This window comes from Odontomachus brunneus, unplaced genomic scaffold, assembly GCF_010583005.1.
Source record: "Odontomachus brunneus isolate Ranch 3 - 2012 unplaced genomic scaffold, Obru_v1 Obru_scaffold_052, whole genome shotgun sequence".
Taxonomy (NCBI): Eukaryota; Metazoa; Arthropoda; class Insecta; order Hymenoptera; family Formicidae; genus Odontomachus; species Odontomachus brunneus.
Window position 1 is genome coordinate 810,992 of NW_022639502.1, and position 9,076 is coordinate 820,067.

Here is a 9,076-nt window from a genome sequence, read left to right on the forward strand (position 1 = left end):
GGTACCTAGTTGAGTTACAGTACTTCTCTGAAGTATCGTCGATCGGCGCCACCAACTTAAGACTAATATTACATATCACATTTGGCACCTTTTCCGAATACATGTCTCTACATGAAGCACGAAATATTTCGCGGAGCAATTTTGACTTGACAAAAAAGATCCACACAACACGACGTCTAAAATGTCTAAAAAATGTTTTAAAATTTTTCAAACATCTTAAAAATTTGTCAGAGAAACGTCTTAGGTTGCATCCTCTATGGAGACTGTCATCGACAAGCCTTAAGGATCATCTATAATAGCCGTAAAAGTATGGCAGTAAGAAATAAGAACAAGAAATTGACCAGTCGAATGTGACAAGAATAATCAACTATGATTGGTTAATTTCTTACTCTTACTTCTTACAGCAATTCTCTTACGCACGAATTATTCATTATTTCGCGGCGAATTATTCACTACTCGCTACAAATCATTCGCTGCATGAAAAGGCACCCGTACACCAAAAGTTCATTAGCGCGCCGAAAATGCCAAAAATGTATGAAAGTGAACGCCAGTGATGCGAACTAGAGAACCTCTAGTACAGAGAATCGCCAACTTGATCACGTGACCAACTGATTGGCTGGCATAAATATATACGGATTTAGACATTGCGACGCTAATGCAGAATAAATGCTTATTATATACATATATATATATATATAATATATATATATATATATATATATATATGGTTTTGCATCGGCGTCGCAATGTCCAAATCCGTACATGTTAATGCCAGCCAATCGCAGAGTAGCTGAGTAGCTGGTCACATGACCAAGTTGGCGATTCTCTGTACTAGAGGTTCTCTAGGAGTGAGATAAAGAGAGAAGAGAAGCACCCGGGAGTTTTCGAACGCGCCTTAGGCGTTGGTAATGAAATGCTCGATCTTTTCGCGCCAAACAGCAGCCATGGGCATACATCGCTCCGCGTTTCTCGCGCCTTTTATCCGTCGAAAATGAGTCTCGCGCGTTAATAAGTCTCGGGAGTAGCGATGTACGTCGGGACGTATCGTGAAGATATTTATAAGTCATTTGTAAGTAATCTCGTTTCTCCTCGCGGTATATGTAAGATGACTAGATTTCCTAACCCTAAATTCAAGAAACTTTATAAATGTGTGAAGCGGGGGGCGGGGGGAAGGGGGTAAAAAAATCCGAAAATTATTTGACAATCATTGAAATGATGACAAATCGGTGTCCCGAATAACACTTGAAAAAATCGGGACGTCTAGTCACCTTAATTACAAGAGACTTGAGATATTTATTATTTACGGTAAATCATAAGGAGGAATAGTTAGAGAAATATCGACAAGTACCATAACTACGAACTGCTTAGATAAGCACAGAGAATTCAAAAAGAATTCAGTCGTATGACACAAATTCTGAGTTCATTTTCAGATGCAAAAAGAATTCTTCAGAGTTCAGTTCAATGGAAAGAATTCTTTTTATATTTAAAAATGACCTTAGTATTGGTGGCATATGACTGAATTCTTTTAGAATTTTCTGTGCTATCTGGATGGTTATTGAGACACTTTCATCGTAGCGCTACTAATAATACGTTAATGTACAAAATCAATGCAAATGTATCGTTGTCGCGATGAATTAATGCATTTTCGTAAGAATATACTACGTTTTATACACACGCGCAGGTTATAACAACTCTTTCAGTAAGTTAAAAAGTTGAACTATTTCCGACAATTTTGGCATCGCGATATAAGGATTGTTTTCCAAACACATTCTTGAAGTTAGAAATAGCGATAAAGAATAGAAGTGCAGTTAGTCATAAGTTCGTTGTTCGTAAGAATAAAGTCAGGAGCGCGCATATTATTCAAAACGGTTGAGTTACGGTAACTCTCTGAAGCGCCGTCGGTCGGCGCCACCATTCCGATTCGGCATCATTACGCAGGCAGCATATCTCACATTTGATGCCTTTTCCGTACGTGTCTCAACAAGAAAGACGGAATACTTGTGGAGCAAGTTTGACTGTACAAAAGAGACCACACGATCGCGGTACACTGCTCATTCCGATTGGGTTATACCCGGATCTGATAGATATCCGTAAGTATTGGTCTAAGAACAAAGATTGTCGCAATCGTTTCCAACAATGTCGTAGATGTAAGTCAGTGTCGGAAGTCAATGCACAAGGATTGACGTAGACATATCCCAGCAAATATGATTAAAAAAGTCGGACGATTGATGCAGCGTAAGTCCATATCAATCCTTGTGCGTTGACTTTCGACACCGACTTACGTCTACGACATTGTCGGAAACGATTGTTCAGCGGAAAAAGCGCTGGAAGTATGGAATATCTGCGAAGCAAAGTAAGTTTAATTGTTTAAAAGAGACTATACGATCGCGATTTACTGCTCATCCCCGTTGGATCACACGCGAATCTGATGGATATACATGAGTATAATCCAGCAGACTTGAAATATTTACCGTTTATGATAAATCGGGTAGAAATAGATTGAGAAATGTCAATAGCTATTATAACCACAAAAAAGTTACTGAGACACTTGCATCGTAGCGCTACTGATAATGCATTAATACACAAAAAGCAAATGTGTTGTTGTGGTGGTGGATTAATACGTTTTCGTAACAATATTCTACATTTCATACACCCATGCAGCTACAGCAAACTTTAAGTAGGTTAGAAAGTCGAGCCATTTCCGACAACTTTGGTGTCGCGGTATAAGGATTGCTTTACGAACATATTTTTAAAGTTAGAAATGGCAATAAAAAAATGTAGAAGTGCAGTTAGTTATTATTCGTGAAAAATATATGGAAATATATGAACATTATGAATTTAATGTAAAGAAATAAGACAAATATTTAGAAAATAAGTTGTTTATATATTAATGCGTAAAATATATTGCTTGCATTCAGTTTTACGTTAGAAAAGAAATAATTAGGAAAATCATCGAATTTCGATGCCAAGTTATCGGATTTGAAATATTTTAATCGCGATCGCGTTGTATCCAAATTACTGCGAGCAATTAGCAAACAAGTACATGTCGTCTACGTGCAAATAGCTATGTCCAGCAAGATTACGACACTCTTCGCTATTTGCTACTCACGGATGCGAGACACAGACGGTTGGAGTCAATAAACCCTCTCTTGTTTATCTAGGTCACGTATTACGTGGTAGACAGCGACAGGAACGAGGGCAAGGATTACTTCGAGATCAACAGGGAGACCGGCGAGATCTTCACAAAAGTAATGTTCGATCGCGAGAAGCAGGGAGCTTACGCCCTGGAAGTGGAGGCTAGAGACGGAGCACCTTCCGCGCGACCTAACAGCAACGGCCAACCTAACTCAGGTATGTGATACGGAAAATTTTATTTAAAAGCCGCCCATGTATAGCCCACACGGTGTATAGAGAATATTGCCAAGCGTGCTATAAATTCAGATGAATAATAAATAGTAAGTGTAATATTTATATCAATATATGAGCAGTACTCCAGCTACTCGAAATTACTTGAAACGATTAAGATATTATATGAATAAATAATTCCATTGAATATTTCTGTGACATAAAACAAGATATAGAAGTATATTAAAATATGAATATGCTTAGTAAAGATTTAGACAGATACTAAGAAAAATATTTGCGATATTGAGAGTATTTAACTATCTATTAAACCGAGTTAAAATTTTTTTATATTAGTTCTGCAAATAACAAACTTGAAAGATCGACGAAAAATCTCGAGATATACAGGGTGTCCGGTAACTGATTGAGCAACCGCCGTGTACGGATAGAACAGGACAAAATAATCATAAAAGTTATATACCATTTTAAAATTTTCTCAATATTTATTTCGTAATTAATTAAAATGTATAAACAAATTAGTGCACGAGAAGCGGTAGGACAAACTATGCATGTAAAAGAAATGGCTTACCTCTTAGCAACGATGAGTAAACAGCTGATTTTGAGGCGGAGTAACGTATACGTGTCGCTTGAGCTCATTTGTTTATACATTTTAGTTAATTACGGAATAAATATTGAGAAAATTTCAAAATGGTATATAACTTTTATAATTATTTTGACCCGTTCTACCTGTATACGGTGGTTGCTCGATTAATTACCGGACACCCTGTATAGTATTACATAAACTATTGTTCTACAATTAATGCTACAAATTATTATAATAGTTTTATCAATATTATATTTAAGAAAGAGCGAAGAGTATGGAGTTGTGTAAGGGTAAAGATAACAGTTGTGTGTCCAATAATGCTGTGTACTAATAGAGATTTAATTTCAGATCCGGTGCAATAACACACAGAAACAATAGAAATATTATGTCTAAACACAAGTGAAAATAAGACATTTGCAGATATAAAATAGGATGCAATCCACAGAGCATTATTAGACTCATAAATCACGTCTTACAAGATTTATTTTATATTTTAAAATCGGTACTTATAGTTATGAATTATTCATGATGTTTGATTGAGAGCGTAATTAATAATAGATTTGTATTCATGAATATTTAAATCCATAATTTTGTTCTCTAAAATATAGGTAAACATGATTTTTTAAGCAATTCTGTGATAATTTATGAAGCAATAATTATTCACTCAATAAATATTTGTCAAATGATGAGGGATTGTAAATGCCGACTTAAATTCCGACTCGGAATATTTCTTTATTCGCAGTAAGTTGATCAAACATTAAAATCGAAAAGAACTCGTAATAATAAATTATACCACATACCTGGAAATATATGATGTATTGCTGCTGCATACGTTCTGGCTTTCTGATTTAGCATTTCTTTCTGCTCCGTCTTAATATTTCAAACACTAGCTCATGACACTCGCGTAGAGACGACAATTTAATCGGAAAAAACATTTATCAATAAGTACACGACACGACGAGAGTGATTAAATATTTTCAAAACCGATGGAAATAATATTATAATTAACGCACCGTAATATCACGTAATACGCGTCACGATGTGTCGTCGCCTGTCGACTCGAAACATAATGATTCAGTCACAGATAAGCACGCGACGCGCGAGCATATCATAATAATGGACAAAAAGTGTTACGTCATCTCCCGGCGGCGCGCAGTCTAGGACGCGATCCGTTACACGCTCCCAGCGGCCGCGAGCGTCATTCTGTCTTTGTTGCTCATTGGATGTTAAATAAAGATAGAATGATGCTCGCGACCGTTGGGAGCGTGTAACAGATCGCGGGCATTTCGATCTTTCAAGACCACGCGTACTCTCTCGCGCTGCGTGACGCGTTTTTCAGACCCTTTCAGTACGTTCCGTGACGGCGGATAATACGCATATCTCGAAGCACACGTGTCAGTGTGTTAACTATCATTCCCGGTGGATGATTATAATATTTCGTTCTTTAAATATTAAATCTGTTTTTCACCGGTAACTCGGATAAATTGATACGCGTTTCTCCGATTGATTCTTATATTTACACGAGTGTCAGTGTCAGTGCTAGTGCCGATGCCACAACGGAGCAGCTAGAATGCTAGATCGGAAGCCAGGATGAACGATATAGAGCGCTGGGACGCAGGCAGCAATATGTTATATATTTCAAGGTATGTCAAATCAATTATAAAAGTTTTCGTTTCCGTTTTTTTACGGATGTTTGACGAACTCGCCGAGAATAAAGAGATCGAAATTTAGGTCAGCATTCGTAGTTTACTATTATTTGATACCAATTAATTAATACATATTAATTAATTATAGTATCATTAATCAGCGATTACTCAATAATAGTCTATTTATTAGATTATTTCACGCAAAACATATTGATTTAAATAATAGTCAAATGACGGTCCATGAATATGAATTTGTAATTAATTAATTATGTTCTCGAGCGAAGATCTTAAATAATTTGAAACTATGAATGCCGGCTTTTTAGAATTTAATGCAAATCTCATAATTGTAGATTTTTATGTCTAATAACACTCCTTGGGCTGTGATCTGTTTTATCATTTTTACCGATTATTTTGGTATTCTCTCGTGCTTTACATTTAACATTGTTATTACATTAATCCAAATTTAAATCTTTGTTAATAAACAGCATTACTGGACATAACATTGCATTAGCAACATAACTGTTATGTTTACGTTTGCAATTTCTTATCAGCTTTTTTTGTGATTTTCAACGTCACCAAAAAAGAGAAAATTATAAGATAAAATTTTGTTTATTTCATTCATTTCATTTTCTTTCATTTTATTTCATTTTCTTTTTCTTATTAAATTATTTGATATTCGCTTTTCACACACACTATGAGAGAAAAAATATCTAAGAAATAGGAAATATTAATGGAGAGTTAATGTAGAATCAAAATTTCGACTCGGGAGTCGGTATTTGGAAAAAAACCATTGCCTAATTTTGAGCTATGCATTAGCAAAGTGGTAGAATATGTATCCTCATTGTGTCATTATATAAAACTCAGATTTTTGTGAATTATTAACCATGCTTGAAAGTTTTACAACTCATTCAATAAATATTAAGCATATTTTACTCACATCTATTTTTCGCTTAAAAAATGCACGAAAAATATGTTTTATTTCTAAAATGTAAATAGGAAAGAATCAGTTGTCAAAAAAGGCTGTTCCAAAGTGATGTTACAACTATTTCTGGAAATAGTTCGAGCGAATTCGCTTGTGTATTAAATGTGACATATATGTTTCAATCGAAATCGTTCAGCCTGAAAGGCGTATAACAAGGATACATATTGATCCGGGTTTTACAAATTCGTGCAAATAATGGGTTGTAAGGGCGATATTTATATTCACGCGTGAGTAGCAGAGAACGTGCGTACCATATAAAATCGCCGTTTAAAATTCGGCTGAAACGCACGATTATTGCACCGGCACAGGCCAGCAACGGGAAAAAAATCACGCTTGGGATTTTACAAATTGGTGACTTCATACGAAAAAGGGCGTTCGGAAATTTCGCATATACGACAATCGCATTTATATTCTGTTATTTTGTCCTTCTACTTATACATACCTTTCGATTGTTGTCGGAAAAAATATCTCGGATTATATTTTTTCGTGACGCCTTTTACAACCATAAGAAAGGATGCAAAATCATATGTTTACAAATTTATCTTTCTCAACATTAGAACACTATCGTATCTCTTTGTGATCGTAAAATGCCTCGAAATTTCACTTACATTATTCTGAAAACAAACTTTTCGAAAATAAGCGAGTTTTGAGAGAAGATTGTCGCGATTCGTAGTGTGACAAGTAAATTAACGAGTGAATTTAATATTATCCGGTAATATGTGAATTCATTGCGGCGGAAGATTTAGTAAAGGTGCGTTTTCGGCCGATGCGGGTCTCTTTAGAATTTTTTCACACGATATGCGATTTGCATTATTGAACCTTCACGGTGTGAACTTGCGCGCATTAACGTGATTACGACGACGTCGTGCCGCATCTCTGCCTGGGAGCAAGCTCACGTCTTGCATTAGTTGATTGCGTGCCGCTATACGACAATTTTAAAAGGCGGGAATCGATCGGGAGATTTCGTTAAAACAATCTCTAACGTTTCCGTTGTAAAACTGTTATGGAAATAAAACTGTCGTTATATTTCGTGGATAAAGAATACGTGTCGTCCCGTTTCCATGGGATCTTGTAAAACTTTGAATATTCCAATAAATGATACTTCGATTTGAAACTTAGGGAGAGTAGATATTAAGAATATAAAATCTTAATATTATTCTCATAATCGTTTGGGAGATAAACGGTCCAAAAGGTTGCAATCTCAACGAACAGCCTTATTATTGAGATTGCAATCTTTTGGACCGTTTATCTCCGAAACGACTATGAGAATAATATCGAGACTTTATATTCTTAATCTGTTCGACATACACGTTTCAAATCAATGTATAATTAATTGGAATGTTCGAAGTTTTTGGAAAAGGAGCGAAATGTCTATGGCTTGGCCGGCCGCATTTTTTCACGCTGGAGTGACGCTTTGCGTTTTCCACAGCGCGAAGTTCTATAAATCTGCCCCGGTCTTTATAAATCACAGCGTTAGTACGTTCGCGTATTCGCGTTTTCATGCACATACTTGAATTAAATACGCATACACACGCATGACTAATTAACGTAGCTCCCGGCCGAGTGCCCCTCCTTCCTCATCCAAGCTCAATACGCACACTCGCTAATTAAAAGCTAAATCCAAGAACGCCGTGCCGGTAATTAGTCCTTAACGACGTTACGTTGAACGTCGCTCGGTGCGCTATATCGCATTAATGTTACAATATAATGCGCGCGTGGCGTAGTGCGCTATCGTTAAAGGAAATTGGTTTGCGCTCGATATGTATCCCTTCTTCGCTATTAGTCGTCGGGAAAATCACGTTGAAGGAAGGTACGCGCACGGGCAGCGCTGTGAGAAAGATGCGTGAGATTAGAACGTTATTCAGCGCGCGTTGGAATTTTTCCCGTGAGAATTTTTTTTCTTTTTTTACGGTCAACGCCGCGAGACGCGATTCCTCATTTTACGGGCCCTCCGCGACTCGGGTTCCCGAATTATCGAAAGAGGAGCCGTCATGGTCTCATCTTCGGCTTCTGAAAGCTTAGCTTATCAGAGACTGGCTTTACAATATCCGCCGTCATGAATACCGTTCTCCTTCACGTCTGCGGCTATATTTTTATCCGTGCACCAGAGGAAAGCCGTGTATATAAATTGCATCAATATATAATTTGAAACACGAAAGCGGTACACGACGAGATATATATATATTGATATTCGAGTAACTTAATCCTTTTGCTACCAACGGAGAACATTTCCCCACCATTAATAATAACTTCATTCAATTGAAATAGCTTGTTTGGTATTTAGAATACCTCAGCTATCATTCTACTTATTACCGTTGGCACATATACTCTCCCAAAAATCCCAGTGGGACATTAGTGTCCTAGCCCTATCCTTTTGACGTCAAACATAAAATTTAAAATTTTTTTTGGTAAAACTACATTATATTAACTATATGTAACTACATATAATTACATTAATGTAGTTACATTATATTAAGTGAAAGTAAAAAAATTGTGAAAAAC

General features: G+C 36.4%; 1 long non-coding RNA gene across 1 annotated transcript in view; it reads right to left on the reverse strand.

The window, feature by feature from the left end:
* The window catches only part of LOC116845490, an 11,206-nt gene extending 6,212 nt beyond the window's left edge, over positions 1–4,994 (reverse strand). The window contains exon 1 of the long non-coding RNA XR_004378252.1: positions 4,747–4,994. This is a non-coding gene — a long non-coding RNA (uncharacterized LOC116845490). The remainder of the gene's footprint in view (positions 1–4,746) is intronic.
* Positions 4,995–9,076: the final 4,082 nt, after the last annotated feature.